The following is a 20,199-nucleotide window of genomic DNA, read 5'->3' on the forward strand; positions in this document are numbered from 1 at the left end:
GAAGACACAACGTGGAGGGGAAGGTATGAGGAACATAATATGGACAGTTAAAAAAACCTAAAATTAAAAAAGAAAAAATTTCCTCATATGCTATGAAGTGCAGGCACATGCAGCAAAGCTTGCCAGAATTGATCCCCGCTGAAGGCCAAAACAGAAAAGAAGGACTTTCAAACAGGCTGGAATGGAGATACCAGCTACGGAATTGCAATTGGAGGAGAAAAAAAAAAAAATTTGGGAAATTTGGGCAATTTAGTGACTCTAAGAAAATGGACCGGGATTATAGCAGAGCAGTGCAAAATACCAAAACATGCCAAAACTAAGCTTCCAGACATTGCCAAAGCAGTGGAAAATTGCAAGGAGCAAGACACAACGTGGAGGGGAAGATATAAAAGACATGGCATGGATGCTTAAAAAAAATGGAAAAAAAAAGAAAAAAATCTTTCCCAAAGTCAAAGGCATCAAAAGTCATGGCATGTCATCTAGGGCAGGGACATGCACCAAAGATTCCTCTCTTGGTCCCCATTGAAATCGCAAGATTCCGTTTCCCTTCCCGAAAGGAAATTTCATTTCCTTTCGGGAAGGAAACGGAATCTTGCGACCCCATAAAGAAAGGCTTACAAACGCTCTGGAAAGGAGATAGGATCAAATGAAATCCAATTGAACAAAAGCCAAAAAAATGCAGAAAATTGGGAGTTTTAGTGTCTTCAAGAAATGGTCTGTGAGGAAATGAGCTGCATTGCAAAGGACCAAAACATGCCAAAACTAAGCTCCCAGACGTTGCCAAAGCAGGGGAAAATGGCAAGGAGGAAGACACAACGTGGAGGAGAGGATAGGAGGAACATGGTATGGACACTTAAAAATCTAAAATTAAAAAAGAAAAAATTTTCCCATATTCTATGAAATGGAGGCACATGCAGCCAAAATGGAGGCACAAAGCTTGCCAAAATGATCCCCACTGAAGGCCAAAAGAGAAAAGAAGGACTTTCAAACAGGCTGGAATGGAGATACCAGCTAAGGAATTGCAATTGGAGGAGAAAAAAAAAAAATTTGGGAAATTTGGGCAATTTAGTGACTCTAAGAAAATGGACCGGGATTATAGCAGAGCAGTGCAAAATACCAAAACATGCCAAAATTAAGCTTCCAGACATTGCCAAAGCAGTGGAAAATTGCAAGGAGCAAGACACAACGCGGAGGGGAAGGTATGAGGAACATAATATGGACACTTAAAAAAACCTAAAATTAAAAAAGAAAAAATTTCCCCATATGCTATGAAGTGCAGGCACATGCAGCAAAGCTTGCCAAAAGTGATCCCCGCTGAAGGCCAAAACAGAAAAGAAGGACTTTCAAACAGGCTGGAATGGAGATACCAGCTAAGGAATTGCAATTGGAGGAGAAAAAAAAAACAATTTGGGAAATTTGGGCAATTTAGTGACTCTAAGAAAATGGACCGGGATTATAGCAGAGCAGTGCAAAATACCAAAACATGCCAAAACTAAGCTCCCAGACGTTGCCAAAGCAGGGGAAAATGGCAAGGAGCAAGACACAACGTGGAGGGGAAGGTATGAGGAACATGGTATGGACACTTAAAAAAAACTAAAATTAAAAAAGAAAAAATTTCCCCATATGCTATGAAGTGCAGGCACATGCAGCAAAGCTTGCCAAAAGTGATCCCCGCTGAAGGCCAAAAGAGAAAAGAAGGACTTTCAAACAGGCTGGAATGGAGATACCAGCTAAGGAATTGCAATTGGAGGAGAAAAAAAGAAAAAATTGGGAAATTTGGGCAATTTAGTGACTCTAAGAAAATGGACCGGGATTATAGCAGAGCAGTGCAAAATACCAAAACACGCCAAAACTAAGCTTCCAGACGTTGTCAAAGCAGTGGAAAATTGCAAGGAGGAAGACACAACGCGGAGGGGAAGGTATGAGGAACATAATATGGACAGTTAAAAGAACCTAAAATTAAAAAAGAAAAAATTTCCCCATACGCTATGAAGTGCAGGCACATGCAGCAAAGCTTGCCAAAAGTGATCCCCGCTGAAGGCCAAAACAGAAAAGAAGGACTTTCAAACAGGCTGGAATGGAGATACCAGCTACGGAATTGCAATTGGAGGAGAAAAAAAAAAAATTTGGGAAATTTGGGCAATTTAGTGACTCTAAGAAAATGGACCGGGATTATAGCAGAGCAGTGCAAAATACCAAAACATGCCAAAACTAAGCTTCCAGACATTGCCAAAGCAGTGGAAAATTGCAAGGAGCAAGACACAACGTGGAGGGGAAGATATAAAAGACATGGCATGGATGCTTAAAAAAAATGGAAAAAAAAAGAAAAAAATCTTTCCCAAAGTCAAAGGCATCAAAAGTCATGGCATGTCATCTAGGGCAGGGACATGCACCAAAGATTCCTCTTGTGGTCCCCATTGAAATCGCAAGATTCCGTTTTCCTTCCCGAAAGGAAATTTCATTTCCTTTCGGGAAGGAAACGGAATCTTGCGACCCCATAAAGAAAGGCTTACAAACGCTCTGGAAAGGAGATAGGATCAAATGAAATCCAATTGAACAAAAGCCAAAAACATGCAGAAAATTGGGAGTTTTAGTGTCTTCAAGAAATGGTCTGTGAGGAAATGAGCTGCATTGCAAAGGACCAAAACATGCCAAAACTAAGCTCCCAGACGTTGCCAAAGCAGGGGAAAATGGCAAGGAGGAAGACACAACGTGGAGGAGAGGATAGGAGGAACATGGTATGGACACTTAAAAATCTAAAATTAAAAAAGAAAAAATTTTCCCATATTCTATGAAATGGAGGCACATGCAGCAAAGCTTGCCAAAAGTGATCCCCGCTGAAGGTCAAAAGAGAAAAGAAGGACTTTCAAACAGGCTGGAATGGAGATACCAGCTAAGGAATTGCAATTGGAGGAGAATAAAAAAAAATTTGGGAAATTTGGGCAATTTAGTGACTCTAAGAAAATGGACCGGGATTATAGCAGAGCAGTGCAAAATACCAAAACATGCCAAAACTAAGCTTCCAGACATTGCCAAAGCAGTGGAAAATTGCAAGGAGCAAGACACAACGTGGAGGGGAAGGTATGAGGAACATAATATGGACACTTAAAAAAACCTAAAATTAAAAAAGAAAAAATTTTCCCATATGCTATGAAGTGCAGGCACATGCAGCAAAGCTTGCCAAAAGTGATCCCCACTGAAGGCCAAAAGAGAAAAGAAGGACTTTCAAACAGGCTGGAATGGAGATACCAGCTAAGGAATGGCAATTGGAGGAGAAAAAAAAAAAAATTTGGGAAATTTGGGCAATTTAGTGACTCTAAGAAAATGGACCGGGATTATAGCAGAGTAGTGCAAAATACCAAAACATGCCAAAACTAAGCTTCCAGACATTGCCAAAGCAGGGGAAAATTGCAAGGAGCAAGACACAGCGTGGAGGGGAAGATATAAAAGACATGGCATGGATGCTTAAAAAAAATGGAAAAAAAAAGAAAAAAGTCTTTCCCAAAGTCAAAGGCATCAAAAGTCATGGCATGTCATCTAGGGCAGGGACATGCACCAAAGATTCCTCTCTTGGTCCCCATTGAAATCGCAAGATTCCGTTTCCCTTCCCGAAAGGAAATTTCATTTCCTTTCGGGAAGGAAACGGAACCTTGCGACCCCATAAAGAAAGGCTTACAAACGCTCAGGAAAGGAGATAGGATCAAATGAAATCCAATTAAAAAAAAGCCAAAAAAATGCAGAAAATTGGGAGTTTTAGTGTCTTCAAGAAATGGTCTGTGAGGAAATGAGCTGCATTGCAAAGGACCAAAACATGCCAAAACTAAGCTCCCAGACGTTGCCAAAGCAGGGGAAAATGGCAAGGAGGAAGACACAACATAGAGGAGAGGATAGGAGGAATATGGTATGGACACTTAAAAATCTAAAATTAAAAAAGAAAAAATTTTCCCATATTCTATGAAATGGAGGCACATGCAGCAAAGCTTCCCAAAAGTGATCCCCGCTGAAGGCCAAAACAGAAAAGAAGGACTTTCAAACAGGCTGGAATGGAGATACCAGCTACGGAATTGCAATTGGAGGAGAAAAAAAAAAAATTTGGGAAATTTGGGCAATTTAGTGACTCTAAGAAAATGGACCGGGATTATAGCAGAGCAGTGCAAAATACCAAAACATGCCAAAACTAAGCTTCCAGACATTGCCAAAGCAGTGGAAAATTGCAAGGAGGAAGACACAACGTGGAGGGGAAGGTATGAGAAACATAATATGGACACTTAAAAAAACCTAAAATTAAAAAAGAAAAAATTTCCCCATATGCTATGAAGTGCAGGCACATGCAGCAAAGCTTGCCAAAAGTGATCCCCGCTGAAGGCCAAAAGAGAAAAGAAGGACTTTCAAACAGGCTGGAATGGAGATACGAGCTAAGGAATTGCAATTGGAGGAGAAAAAAAAAAAATTGGGGAAATTTGGGCAATTTAGTGACTCTAAGAAAATGGACCGGGATTATAGCAGAGCAGTGCAAAATACCAAAACATGCCAAAACTAAGCTTCCAGACATTGCCAAAGCAGTGGAAAATTGCAAGGAGCAAGACACAGCGTGGAGGGGAAGATATAAAAGACATGGCATCGATGCTTAAAAAAAATGGAAAAAAAAAGAAAAAAATCTTTCCCAAAGTCAAAGGCATCAAAAGTCATGGCATGTCATCTAGGGCAGGGACATGCACCAAAGATTCCTCTCTTGGTCCCCATTGAAATCGCAAGATTCCGTTTCCCTTCCCGAAAGGAAATTTCATTTCCTTTCGGGAAGGAAACGGAATCATGCGACCCCATAAAGAAAGGCTTACAAACGCTCTGGAAAGGAGATAGGATCAAATGAAATCCAATTGAACAAAAGCCAAAAAAATGCAGAAAATTGGGAGTTTTAGTGTCTTCAAGAAATGGTCTGTGAGGAAATGAGCTGCATTGCAAAGGACCAAAACATGCCAAAACTAAGCTCCCAGACGTTGCCAAAGCAGGGGAAAATGGCAAGGAGGAAGACACAACATGGAGGAGAGGATAGGAGGAACATGGTATGGACACTTAAAAATCTAAAATTAAAAAAGAAAAAATTTTCCCATATTCTATGAAATGGAGGCACATGCAGCAAAGCTTGCCAAAAGTGATCCCCGCTGAAGGCCAAAAGAGAAAAGAAGGACTTTCAAACAGGCTGGAATGGAAATACCAGCTAAGGAATTGCAATTGGAGGAGAAAAAAAAAAATTGGGGAAATTTGGGCAATTTAGTGACTCTAAGAAAATGGACTGGGATTATAGCAGAGCAGTGCAAAATACCAAAACATGCCAAAATTAAGCTTCCAGACATTGCCAAAGCAGTGGAAAATTGCAAGGAGGAAGACACAACGTGGAGGGGAAGATATAAAAGACATGGCATGGATGCTTAAAAAAAATGGAAAAAAAAAGAAAAAAATCTTTCCCAAAGTCAAAGGCATCAAAAGTCATGGCATGTCATCTAGGGCAGGGACATGCACCAAAGATTCCTCTCTTGGTCCCCATTGAAATCGCAAGATTCCGTTTCCCTTCCCGAAAGGAAATTTCATTTCCTTTCGGGAAGGAAACGGAATCTTGCGACCCCATAAAGAAAGGCTTACAAACGCTCTGGAAAGGAGATAGGAACAAATGAAATCCAATTGAAAAAAAGCCAAAAAAATGCAGAAAATTGGGAGATTTAGTGTCTTCAAGAAATGGTCTGTGAGGAAATGAGCTGCATTGCAAAGGACCAAAACATGCCAAAACTAAGCTCCCAGACGTTGCCAAAGCAGGGGAAAATGGCAAGGAGGAAGACACAACGTGGAGGAGAGGATAGGAGGAACATGGTATGGACACTTAAAAATCTAAAATTAAAAAAGAAAAAATTTTCCCATATTCTATGAAATGGAGGCACATGCAGCAAAGCTTGCCAAAAGTGATCCCCGCAGAAGGCCAAAAGAGAAAAGAAGGACTTTCAAACAGGCTGGAATGGAGATACCAGCTACGGAATTGCAACTGGAGGAGAAAAAAAAAAAAATTGGGAAATTTGGGCAATTTAGTGACTCTAAGAAAATGGACCGGGATTATAGCAGAGCAGTGCAAAATACCAAAACATGCCAAAACTAAGCTTCCAGACGTTGCCAAAGCAGTGGAAAATTGCAAGGAGCAAGACACAACGTGGAGGGGAAGGTATGAGGAACATAATATGGACCGTTAAAAAAACCTAAAATTAAAAAAGAAACAATTTCTCCATATGCTATGAAGTGCAGGCACATGCAGCAAAGCTTGCCAGAATTGATCCCCGCTGAAGGCCAAAAGAGAAAAGAAGGACTTTCAAACAGGCTGGAATGGAGATACCAGCTACGGAATTGCAATTGGAGGAGAAAGAAAAAAAATTGGGGAAATTTGGGCAATTTAGTGACTCTAAGAAAATGGACCGGGATTATAGCAGAGCAGTGCAAAATACCAAAACATGCCAAAACTAAGCTTCCAGACATTGCCAAAGCAGTGGAAAATTGCAAGGAGCAAGACACAACGTGGAGGGGAAGATATAAAAGACATGGCATGGATGCTTAAAGAAAATGGAAAAAAAAAGAAAAAAAATCTTTCCCAAAGTCAAAGGCATCAAAAGTCATGGCATGTCATCTAGGGCAGGGACATGCAGCAAAGATTCCTCTCTTGGTCCCCATTGAAATCGCAAGATTCCGTTTCCCTTCCCGAAAGGAAATTTCATTTCCTTTCGGGAAGGAAACGGAATCTTGCGACCCCATAAAGAAAGGCTTACAAACGCTCTGGAAAGGAGATAGAATCAAATGAAATCCAATGGAAAAAAAGCCAAAAAATGCAGAAAATTGGGAGTTTTAGTGTCTTCAAGAAATGGTCTGTGAGGAAATGAGCTGCATTGCAAAGGACCAAAACATGCCAAAACTAAGCTCCCAGACGTTGCCAAAGCAGGGGAAAATGGCAAGGAGGAAGACACAACGTGGAGGGGAAGGTATCAGGAACATAATATGGACACTTAAAAAACCATAAAATTAAAAAAGAAAAAATTTTCCCATATGCTATGAAGTGCAGGCACATGCAGCAAAGCTTGCCAGAATTGATCCCCGCAGAAGGCCAAAAGAGAAAAGAAGGACTTTCAAACAGGCTGGAATGGAGATACCAGCTATGGAATTGCAATTGGCGTAGAAAAAAAAAAAATTTGGGAAATTTGGGCAATTTAGTGACTCTAAGAAAATGGACCGGGATTATAGCAGAGCAGTGCAAAATACCAAAACATGCCAAAACTAAGCTTCCAGACATTGCCAAAGCAGTGGAAAATTGCAAGGAGCAAGACGCAACATGGAGGGGAAGATATAAAAGACATGGCATGGATGCTTAAAAAAAATAGAAAAAAAAAAGAAAAAATCTTTCCCAAAGTCAAAGGCATCAAAAGTCATGGCATGTCATCTAGGGCAGGGACATGCACCAAAGATTCCTCTCTTGGTCCCCATTGAAATCGCAAGATTCCGTTTCCCTCGGAAATAGAATCTTGCGACCCCATAAAGAAAGGCTTACAAACGCTCTGGAAAGGAGATAGGATCAAATGAAATCCAATTGAAAAAAAGCCAAAAAAATGCAGAAAATTGGGAGTTTTAGTGTCTTCAAGAAATGGTCTGTGAGGAAATGAGCTGCATTGCAAAGGACCAAAACATGCCAAAACTAAGCTCCCAGACGTTGCCAAAGCAGGGGAAAATGGCAAGGAGCAAGACACAACGTGGAGGGGAAGGTATGAGGAACATGGTATGGACACTTAAAAATCTAAAATTAAAAAAGAAAAAATTTTCCCATATGCTATGAAGTGCAGGCACATGCAGCAAAGCTTGCCAGAATTGATCCCCGCTGAAGGCCAAAACAGAAAAGAAGGACTTTCAAACAGGCTGGAATGGAGATACCAGCTACGGAATTGCAATTGGAGGAAAAAAAAAAAAAATTTGGGAAACTTGGGCAATTTAGTGACTCTAAGAAAATGGACCGGGATTATAGCAGAGCAGTGCAAAATACCAAAACATGCCAAAACTAAGCTTCCAGACATTGCCAAAGCAGTGGAAAATTGCAAGGAGCAAGACACAGCGTGGAGGGGAAAATATAAAAGACATGGCATGGATGCTTAAAAAAAATTGAAAAAAAAAGAAAAAAATCTTTCCCAAAGTCAAAGGCATCAAAAGTCATGGCATGTCATCTAGGGCAGGGACATGCACCAAAGATTCCTCTTGTGGTCCCCATTGAAATCGCAAGATTCCGTTTCCCTTCCCGAAAGGAAATTTCATTTCCTTTCGGGAAGGAAACGGAATCTTGCGACCCCATAAAGAAAGGCTTACAAACGCTCTGGAAAGGAGTTAGGATCAAATGAAATCCAATGGAAAAAAAGCCAAAAAAATGCAGAAAATTGGGAGTTTTAGTGTCTTCAAGAAATGGTCTGTGAGGAAATGAGCTGCATTGCAAAGGACCAAAACATGCCAAAACTAAGCTCCCAGACGTTGCCAAAGCAGGGGAAAATGGCAAGGAGGAAGACACAACGTGGAGGAGAGGATAGGAGGAACATGGTATGGACACTTAAAAATCTAAAATTAAAAAAGAAAAAATTTTCCCATATTCTATGAAATGGAGGCACATGCAGCAAAGCTTGCCAAAAGTGATCCCCGCTGAAGGCCAAAAGAGAAAAGAAGGACTTTCAAACAGGCTGGAATGGAGATACCAGCTAAGGAATTGCAATTGGAGGAGAAAAAAAAACATTTGGTAAATTTGGGCAATTTAGTGACTATAAGTAAATGGACCGGGATTATAGCAGAGCAGTGCAAAATACCAAAACATGCCAAAACTAAGCTTCCAGACATTGCCAAAGCAGTGGAAAATTGCAAGGAGCAAGACAGAATGCGGAGGGGAAGGTATGAGGAACATAATATGGAGACTTAAAAAAACCTAAAATTAAAAAAGAAAAACTTTTCCTATATGCTATGAAGTGCAGGCACATGCAGCAAAGCTTGCCAGAATTGATCCCCGCTGAAGGCCAAAAGAGAAAAAAGGACTTTCAAACAGGCTGGAATGGAGATACCAGCTACGGAATTGCAATTGGAGGAGAAAAAAAAAAAATTTGGGAAATTTGGGCAATTTAGTGACTATAAGTAAATGGACCGGGATTATAGCAGAGCAGTGCAAAATACCAAAACATGCCAAAACTAAGCTTCCAGACATTGCCAAAGCAGTGGAAAATTGCAAGGAGGAAGACACAACGTGGAGGGGAAGATATAAAAGACATGGCATGGATGCTTAAAAAAAATGGAAATAAAAGAAAAAAAATCTTTCCCAAAGTCAAAGGCATCAAAAGTCATGGCATGTCATCTAGGGCAGGGACATGCACCAAAGATTCCTCTCTTGGTCCCCATTGAAATCGCAAGATTCCGTTTTCCTTCCCGAAAGGAAATTTCATTTCCTTTCGGGAAGGAAACAGAATCTTGCGACCCCATAGAGAAAGGCTTACAAACGCTCTGGAAAGGAGATAGGATCAAATGAAATCCAATTGAAAAAAAGCCAAAAAAATGCAGAAAATTGGGAGTTTTAGTGTCTTCAAGAAATGATCTGTGAGGAAATGAGCTGCATTGCAAAGGACCAAAACATGCCAAAACTAAGCTCCCAGACGTTGCCAAACAGGGGAAAATGGCAAGGAGGAAGACACAACGTGGAGGAGAGGATAGGAGGAACATGGTATGGACACTTAAAAATCTAAAATTAAAAAAGAAAAAATTTTCCCATATTCTATGAAATGGAGGCACATGCAGCAAAGCTTGCCAAAAGTGATCCCCGCTGAAGGCCAAAAGAGAAAAGAAGGACTTTCAAACAGGCTGGAATGGAAATACCAGCTAAGGAATTGCAATTGGAGGAGAAAAAAAAAAATTGGGGAAATTTGGGCAATTTAGTGACTCTAAGAAAATGGACTGGGATTATAGCAGAGCAGTGCAAAATACCAAAACATGCCAAAATTAAGCTTCCAGACATTGCCAAAGCAGTGGAAAATTGCAAGGAGGAAGACACAACGTGGAGGGGAAGATATAAAAGACATGGCATGGATGCTTAAAAAAAATGGAAAAAAAAAGAAAAAAATCTTTCCCAAAGTCAAAGGCATCAAAAGTCATGGCATGTCATCTAGGGCAGGGACATGCACCAAAGATTCCTCTCTTGGTCCCCATTGAAATCGCAAGATTCCGTTTCCCTTCCCGAAAGGAAATTTCATTTCCTTTCGGGAAGGAAACGGAATCTTGCGACCCCATAAAGAAAGGCTTACAAACGCTCTGGAAAGGAGATAGGATCAAATGAAATCCAATTGAAAAAAAGCCAAAAAAATGCAGAAAATTGGGAGATTTAGTGTCTTCAAGAAATGGTCTGTGAGGAAATGAGCTGCATTGCAAAGGACCAAAACATGCCAAAACTAAGCTCCCAGACGTTGCCAAAGCAGGGGAAAATGGCAAGGAGGAAGACACAACGTGGAGGAGAGGATAGGAGGGACATGGTATGGACACTTAAAAATCTAAAATTAAAAAAGAAAAAATTTTCCCATATTCTATGAAATGGAGGCACATGCAGCAAAGCTTGCCAAAAGTGATCCCCGCAGAAGGCCAAAAGAGAAAAGAAGGACTTTCAAACAGGCTGGAATGGAGATACCAGCTACGGAATTGCAACTGGAGGAGAAAAAAAAAAAATTTGGGAAATTTGGGCAATTTAGTGACTCTAAGAAAATGGACCGGGATTATAGCAGAGCAGTGCAAAATACCAAAACATGCCAAAACTAAGCTTCCAGACGTTGCCAAAGCAGTGGAAAATTGCAAGGAGCAAGACACAACGTGGAGGGGAAGGTATGAGGAACATAATATGGACCGTTAAAAAAACCTAAAATTAAAAAAGAAACAATTTCTCCATATGCTATGAAGTGCAGGCACATGCAGCAAAGCTTGCGAGAATTGATCCCCGCTGAAGGCCAAAAGAGAAAAGAAGGACTTTCAAACAGGCTGGAATGGAGATACCAGCTACGGAATTGCAATTGGAGGAGAAAGAAAAAAAATTGGGGAAATTTGGGCAATTTAGTGACTCTAAGAAAATGGACCGGGATTATAGCAGAGCAGTGCAAAATACCAAAACATGCCAAAACTAAGCTTCCAGACATTGCCAAAGCAGTGGAAAATTGCAAGGAGCAAGACACAACGTGGAGGGGAAGATATAAAAGACATGGCATGGATGCTTAAAGAAAATGGAAAAAAAAAGAAAAAAAATCTTTCCCAAAGTCAAAGGCATCAAAAGTCATGGCATGTCATCTAGGGCAGGGACATGCAGCAAAGATTCCTCTCTTGGTCCCCATTGAAATCGCAAGATTCCGTTTCCCTTCCCGAAATGAAATTTCATTTCCTTTCGGGAAGGAAACGGAATCTTGCGACCCCATAAAGAAAGGCTTACAAACGCTCTGGAAAGGAGATAGAATCAAATGAAATCCAATGGAAAAAAAGCCAAAAAATGCAGAAAATTGGGAGTTTTAGTGTCTTCAAGAAATGGTCTGTGAGGAAATGAGCTGCATTGCAAAGGACCAAAACATGCCAAAACTAAGCTCCCAGACGTTGCCAAAGCAGGGGAAAATGGCAAGGAGGAAGACACAACGTGGAGGGGAAGGTATCAGGAACATAATATGGACACTTAAAAAACCATAAAATTAAAAAAGAAAAAATTTTCCCATATGCTATGAAGTGCAGGCACATGCAGCAAAGCTTGCCAGAATTGATCCCCGCAGAAGGCCAAAAGAGAAAAGAAGGACTTTCAAACAGGCTGGAATGGAGATACCAGCTATGGAATTGCAATTGGCGTAGAAAAAAAAAAAATTTGGGAAATTTGGGCAATTTAGTGACTCTAAGAAAATGGACCGGGATTATAGCAGAGCAGTGCAAAATACCAAAACATGCCAAAACTAAGCTTCCAGACATTGCCAAAGCAGTGGAAAATTGCAAGGAGCAAGACGCAACATGGAGGGGAAGATATAAAAGACATGGCATGGATGCTTAAAGAAAATGGAAAAAAAAAGAAAAAAAATCTTTCCCAAAGTCAAAGGCATCAAAAGTCATGGCATGTCATCTAGGGCAGGGACATGCAGCAAAGATTCCTCTCTTGGTCCCCATTGAAATCGCAAGATTCCGTTTCCCTTCCCGAAATGAAATTTCATTTCCTTTCGGGAAGGAAACGGAATCTTGCGACCCCATAAAGAAAGGCTTACAAACGCTCTGGAAAGGAGATAGAATCAAATGAAATCCAATGGAAAAAAAGCCAAAAAATGCAGAAAATTGGGAGTTTTAGTGTCTTCAAGAAATGGTCTGTGAGGAAATGAGCTGCATTGCAAAGGACCAAAACATGCCAAAACTAAGCTCCCAGACGTTGCCAAAGCAGGGGAAAATGGCAAGGAGGAAGACACAACGTGGAGGGGAAGGTATCAGGAACATAATATGGACACTTAAAAAACCATAAAATTAAAAAAGAAAAAATTTTCCCATATGCTATGAAGTGCAGGCACATGCAGCAAAGCTTGCCAGAATTGATCCCCGCAGAAGGCCAAAAGAGAAAAGAAGGACTTTCAAACAGGCTGGAATGGAGATACCAGCTATGGAATTGCAATTGGCGTAGAAAAAAAAAAAATTTGGGAAATTTGGGCAATTTAGTGACTCTAAGAAAATGGACCGGGATTATAGCAGAGCAGTGCAAAATACCAAAACATGCCAAAACTAAGCTTCCAGACATTGCCAAAGCAGTGGAAAATTGCAAGGAGCAAGACGCAACATGGAGGGGAAGATATAAAAGACATGGCATGGATGCTTAAAAAAAATAGAAAAAAAAAAGAAAAAATCTTTCCCAAAGTCAAAGGCATCAAAAGTCATGGCATGTCATCTAGGGCAGGGACATGCACCAAAGATTCCTCTCTTGGTCCCCATTGAAATCGCAAGATTCCGTTTTCCTTCCCGAAAGGAAATTTCATTTCCTTTCGGGAAGGAAACAGAATCTTGCGACCCCATAGAGAAAGGCTTACAAACGCTCTGGAAAGGAGATAGGATCAAATGAAATCCAATTGAAAAAAAGCCAAAAAAATGCAGAAAATTGGGAGTTTTAGTGTCTTCAAGAAATGATCTGTGAGGAAATGAGCTGCATTGCAAAGGACCAAAACATGCCAAAACTAAGCTCCCAGACGTTGCCAAACAGGGGAAAATGGCAAGGAGGAAGACACAACGTGGAGGAGAGGATAGGAGGAACATGGTATGGACACTTAAAAATCTAAAATTAAAAAAGAAAAAATTTTCCCATATTCTATGAAATGGAGGCACATGCAGCAAAGCTTGCTAAAAGTGATCCCCGCTGAAGACCAAAAGAGAAAAGAAGGACTTTCAAACAGGCTGGAATGGAGACACCAGCTAAGGAATTGCAATTCTAGGAGAAAAAAAAAAATTTGGGAAATTTGGGCAATTTAGTGACTCTAAGAAAATGGACCGGGATTATAGCAGAGCAGTGCAAAATACCAAAACATGCCAAAACTAAGCTCCCAGACGTTGCCAAAGCAGGGGAAAATGGCAAGGAGGAAGACACAACGTGGAGGGGAAGGTATGAGGAACATAATATGGACACTTAAAAAAACCTAAAATTAAAAAAGAAACAATTTCTCCATATGCTATGAAGTGCAGGCACATGCAGCAAAGCTTGCCAGAATTGATCCCCGCTGAAGGCCAAAACAGAAAAGAAGGACTTTCAAACAGGCTGGAATGGAGATACCAGCTACGGAATTGCAATTGGAGGAGAAAGAAAAAAAATTGGGGAAATTTGGGCAATTTAGTGACTCTAAGAAAATGGACCGGGATTATAGCAGAGCAGTGCAAAATACCAAAACATGCCAAAACTAAGCTTCCAGACATTGCCAAAGCAGTGGAAAATTGCAAGGAGCAAGACACAGCGTGGAGGGGAAGATATAAAAGACATGGCATGGATGCTTAAAAAAAATGGAAAAAAAAAGAAAAAAAATCTTTCCCAAAGTCAAAGGCATCAAAAGTCATGGCATGTCATCTAGGGCAGGGACATGCACCAAAGATTCCTCTCTTGGTCCCCATTGAAATCGCAAGATTCCGTTTCCCTCGGAAATAGAATCTTGCGACCCCATAAAGAAAGGCTTACAAACGCTCTGGAAAGGAGATAGGATCAAATGAAATCCAATTGAAAAAAAGCCAAAAAAATGCAGAAAATTGGGAGTTTTAGTGTCTTCAAGAAATGGTCTGTGAGGAAATGAGCTGCATTGCAAAGGACCAAAACATGCCAAAACTAAGCTCCCAGACGTTGCCAAAGCAGGGGAAAATGGCAAGGAGGAAGACACAACGTGGAGGAGAGGATAGGAGGAACATGGTATGGACACTTAAAAATCTAAAATTAAAAAAGAAAAAATTTTCCCATATGCTATGAAGTGCAGGCACATGCAGCAAAGCTTGCCAGAATTGATCCCCGCTGAAGGCCAAAACAGAGAAGAAGGACTTTCAAACAGGCTGGAATGGAGATACCAGCTAAGGAATTGCAATTGGAGGAGAAAAAAAAAAAATTTGGGAAATTTGGGCAATTTAGTGACTCTAAGGAAATGGACCGGGATTATAGCAGAGCAGTGCAAAATACCAAAACATGCCAAAACTAAGCTTCCAGACATTGCCAAAGCAGTGGAAAATTGCAAGGAGCAAGACACAACGTGGAGGGGAAGATATAAAAGACATGGCATCGATGCTTAAAAAAAATGGAAAAAAAAAGAAAAAAATCTTTCCCAAAGTCAAAGGCATCAAAAGTCATGGCATGTCATCTAGGGCAGGGACATGCACCAAAGATTCCTCTCTTGGTCCCCATTGAAATCGCAAGATTCCGTTTCCCTTCCCGAAATGAAATTTCATTTCCTTTCGGGAAGGAAACGGAATCTTGCGACCCCATAAAGAAAGGCTTACAAACGCTCAGGAAAGGAGATAGGATCAAATGAAATCCAATTGAAAAAAAGCCAAAAAAATGCAGAAAATTGGGAGTTTTAGTGTCTTCAAGAAATGGTCTGTGAGGAAATGAGCTGCATTGCAAAGGACCAAAACATGCCAAAACTAAGCTCCCAGACGTTGCCAAAGCAGGGGAAAATGGCAAGGAGGAAGACACAACATGGAGGAGAGGATAGGAGGAACATGGTATGGACACTTAAAAATCTAAAATTAAAAAAGAAAAAATTTTCCCATATTCTATGAAATGGAGGCACATGCAGCAAAGCTTGCCAAAAGTGATCCCCGCTGAAGGCCAAAAGAGAAAAGAAGGACTTTCAAACAGGCTGGAATGGAGATACCAGCTAAGGAATTGCAATTGGAGGAGAAAAAAAAAAATTTGGGAAATTTGGGCAATTTAGTGACTCTAAGAAAATGGACCGGGATTATAGCAGAGCAGTGCAAAATACCAAAACATGCCAAAACTAAGCTTCCAGACATTGCCAAAGCAGTGGAAAATTGCAAGGAGGAAGACACAACGCGGAGGGGAAGGTATGAGGAACATAATATGGAGACTTAAAAAAACCTAAAATTAAAAAAGAAAAACTTTTCCCATATGCTATGAAGTGCAGGCACATGCAGCAAAGCATGCCAAAAGTGATCCCCGCTGAAGGCCAAAACAGAAAAGAAGGACTTTCAAACAGGTTGGAATGGAGATACAAGCTAAGGAATTGCAATTGGAGGAGAAAAAAAAAACAATTTGGGAAATTTGGGCAATTTAGTGACTATAAGTAAATGGACCGGGATTATAGCAGAGCAGTGCAAAATACCAAAACATGCCAAAACTAAGCTTCCAGACATTGCCAAAGCAGTGGAAAATTGCAAGGAGCAAGACACAACGTGGAGGGGAAGATATAAAAGACATGGCATGGATGCTTAAAAAAAAATGGAAAAAAAAAGAAAAAAATCTTTCCCAAAGTCAAAGGCATCAAAAGTCATGACATGTCATCTAGGGCAGGGACATGCACCAAAGATTCCTCTCTTGGTCCCCATTGAAATCGCAAGATTCCGTTTCCCTTCCCGAAAGGAGATTTCATTTCCTTTCAGGAAGGAAACGGAATCTTGCGACCCCATAAAGAAAGGCTTACAAACGCTCTGGAAAGGAGATAGGATCAAATGAAATCCAATTGAAAAAAAGCCAAAAAAATGCAGAAAATTGGGAGTTTTAGTGTCTTCAAGAAATGGTCTGTGAGGAAATGAGCTGCATTGCAAAGGACCAAAACATGCCAAAACTAAGCTCCCAGACGTTGCCAAAGCAGGGGAAAATGGCAAGGAGGAAGACACAACGTGGAGGAGAGGATATGAGGAACATGGTATGGACACTTAAAAATCTAAAATTAAAAAAGAAAAAATTTTCCCATATTCTATGAAATGGAGGCACATGCAGCAAAGCTTGCCAAAAGTGATCCCCGCTGAAGGCCAAAAGAGAAAAGAAGGACTTTCAAACAGGCTGGAATGGAGATACCAGCTACGGAATTGCAATTGGAGGAGAAAAAAAAAATTTGGGAAATTTGGGCAATTTAGTGACTCTAAGAAAATGGACCGGGATTATAGCAGAGCAGCGCAAAATACCAAAACATGCCAAAACTAAGCTTCCAGACATTGCCAAAGCAGTGGAAAATTGCAAGGAGCAAGACACAACGTGGAGGGGAAGATATAAAAGACATGGCATGGATGCTTAAAAAAAATGGAAAAAAAAAGAAAAAAATCTTTCCCAAAGTCAAAGAGATCAAAACTCACGGCATGTCATCTAGGGCAGGGACATGCACCAAAGATTCCTCTTCTTGGTCCCCATTGAAATCGCAAGATTCCGTTTCCCTTCCCAAAAGGAAATTTCATTTCCTTTCGGGAAGGAAACGGAATCTTGCGACCCCATAAAGAAAGGCTTACAAACGCTCTGGAAAGGAGATAGGATCAAATGAAATCCAATTGAACAAAAGCCAAAAAAATGCAGAAAATTGGGAGTTTTAGTGTCTTCAAGAAATGGTCTGTGAGGAAATGAGCTGCATTGCAAAGGACCAAAACATGCCAAAACTAAGCTCCCAGACGTTGCCAAAGCAGGGGAAAATGGCAAGGAGCAAGACACAACGTGGAGGAGAGGATAGGAGGAACATGGTATGGACACTTAAAAATCTAAAATTAAAAAAGAAAAAATTTTCCCATATTCTATGAAATGGAGGCACATGCAGCAAAGCTTGCCAAAAGTGATCCCCGCTGAAGGCCAAAAGAGAAAAGAAGGACTTTCAAACAGGCTGGAATGGAGATACCAGCTACGGAATTGCAATTGGAGGAGAAAAAAAATATTTGGGAAATTTCGGCAATTTAGTGACTATAAGTAAATGGACCGGGATTATAGCAGAGCAGTGCAAAATACCAAAACATGCCAAAACAAAGCTTCCAGACATTGCCAAAGCAGTGGAAAATTGCAAGGAGCAAGACACAACGTGGAGGGGAAGGTATGAGGAACATAATATGGACACTTAAAAAAACCTAAAATTAAAAAAGAAAAAATTTTCCCATATGCTATGAAGTGCAGGCACATGCAGCAAAGCTTGCCAGAATTGATCCCCGCTGAAGGCCAAAAGAGAAAAGAAGGACTTTCAAACAGGCTGGAATGGAGATACCAGCTACGGAATTGCAATTGGAGGAGAAAAAAAAAAAATTTGGGAAATTTGGGCAATTTAGTGACTCTAAGAAAATGGACCGGGATTATAGCAGAGCAGTGCAAAATACCAAAACATGCCAAAACTAAGCTTCCAGACATTGCCAAAGCAGTGGAAAATTGCAAGGAGCAAGACACAACGTGGAGGGGAAGGTATGAGGAACATAATATGGACACTTAAAAAAACCTAAAATTAAAAAAGAAAAAATTTCCCCATATTCTAGGAAATGGAGGCACATGCAGCAAATCTTGCCAGAATTGATCCCCGCTGAAGGCCAAAAGAGAAAAGAAGGACTTTCAAACAGGCTGGAATGGAGATACCAGCTACGGAATTGCAATTGGAGGAGAAAAAAAAAAAATTTGGGAAATTTGGGCAATTTAGTGACTATAAGTAAATGGACCGGGATTATAGCAGAGCAGTACAAAATACCAAACATGCCAAAACTAAGCTTCCAGACATTGCCAAAGCAGTGGAAAATTGCAAGGAGCAAGACACAACGTGGAGGGGAAGATATAAAAGACATGGCATCGATGCTTAAAAAAAATGGAAAAAAAAAGAAAAAAATCTTTCCCAAAGTCAAAGGCATCAAAAGTCATGGCATGTCATCTAGGGCAGGGACATGCACCAAAGATTCCTCTCTTGGTCCCCATTGAAATCGCAAGATTCCGTTTCCCTTCCCGAAATGAAATTTCATTTCCTTTCGGGAAGGAAACGGAATCTTGCGACCCCATAAAGAAAGGCTTACAAACGCTCTGGAAAGGAGATAGGATCAAATGAAATCCAATAGAAAAAAAGCCAAAAAAATGCAGAAAATTGGGAGTTTTAGTGTCTTCAAGAAATGGTCTGTGAGGAAATGAGCTGCATTGCAAAGGACCAAAACATGCCAAAACTAAGCTCCCAGACGTTGCCAAAGCAGGGGAAAATGGCAAGGAGGAAGACACAACATGGAGGAGAGGATAGGAGGAACATGGTATGGACACTTAAAAATCTAAAATTAAAAAAGAAAAAATTTTCCCATATTCTATGAAATGGAGGCACATGCAGCAAAGCTTGCCAAAAGTGATCCCCGCTGAAGGCCAAAAGAGAAAAGAAGGACTTTCAAACAGGCTGGAATGGAGATACCAGCTAAGGAATTGCAATTGGAGGAGAAAAAAAAAAATTTGGGAAATTTGGGCAATTTAGTGACTCTAAGAAAATGGACCGGGATTATAGCAGAGCAGTGCAAAATACCAAAACATGCCAAAACTAAGCTTCCAGACATTGCCAAAGCAGTGGAAAATTGCAAGGAGGAAGACACAACGCGGAGGGGAAGGTATGAGGAACATAATATGGAGACTTAAAAAAACCTAAAATTAAAAAAGATAAACTTTTCCCATATGCTATGAAGTGCAGGCACATGCAGCAAAGCATGCCAAAAGTGATCCCCGCTGAAGGCCAAAACAGAAAAGAAGGACTTTCAAACAGGTTGGAATGGAGATACAAGCTAAGGAATTGCAATTGGAGGAGAAAAAAAAAACAATTTGGGAAATTTGGGCAATTTAGTGACTATAAGTAAATGGACCGGGATTATAGCAGAGCAGTGCAAAATACCAAAACATGCCAAAACTAAGCTTCCAGACATTGCCAAAGCAGTGGAAAATTGCAAGGAGCAAGACACAACGTGGAGGGGAAGATATAAAAGACATGGCATGGATGCTTAAAAAAAAATGGAAAAAAAAAGAAAAAAATCTTTCCCAAAGTCAAAGGCATCAAAAGTCATGACATGTCATCTAGGGCAGGGACATGCACCAAAGATTCCTCTCTTGGTCCCCATTGAAATCGCAAGATTCCGTTTCCCTTCCCGAAAGGAGATTTCATTTCCTTTCAGGAAGGAAACGGAATCTTGCGACCCCATAAAGAAAGGCTTACAAACGCTCTGGAAAGGAGATAGGATCAAATGAAATCCAATTGAAAAAAAGCCAAAAAAATGCAGAAAATTGGGAGTTTTAGTGTCTTCAAGAAATGGTCTGTGAGGAAATGAGCTGCATTGCAAAGGACCAAAACATGCCAAAACTAAGCTCCCAGACGTTGCCAAAGCAGGGGAAAATGGCAAGGAGGAAGACACAACGTGGAGGAGAGGATAGGAGGAACATGGTATGGACACTTAAAAATCTAAAATTAAAAAAGAAAAAATTTTCCCATATTCTATGAAATGGAGGCACATGCAGCAAAGCTTGCCAAAAGTGATCCCCGCTGAAGGCCAAAAGAGAAAAGAAGGACTTTCAAACAGGCTGGAATGGAGATACCAGCTACGGAATTGCAATTGGAGGAGAAAAAAAAAATTTGGGAAATTTGGGCAATTTAGTGACTCTAAGAAAATGGACCGGGATTATAGCAGAGCAGTGCAAAATACCAAAACATGCCAAAACTAAGCTTC

This window comes from Molothrus aeneus, chromosome 3 (assembly GCF_037042795.1).
Source record: "Molothrus aeneus isolate 106 chromosome 3, BPBGC_Maene_1.0, whole genome shotgun sequence".
NCBI lineage: Eukaryota > Metazoa > Chordata > Aves > Passeriformes > Icteridae > Molothrus > Molothrus aeneus.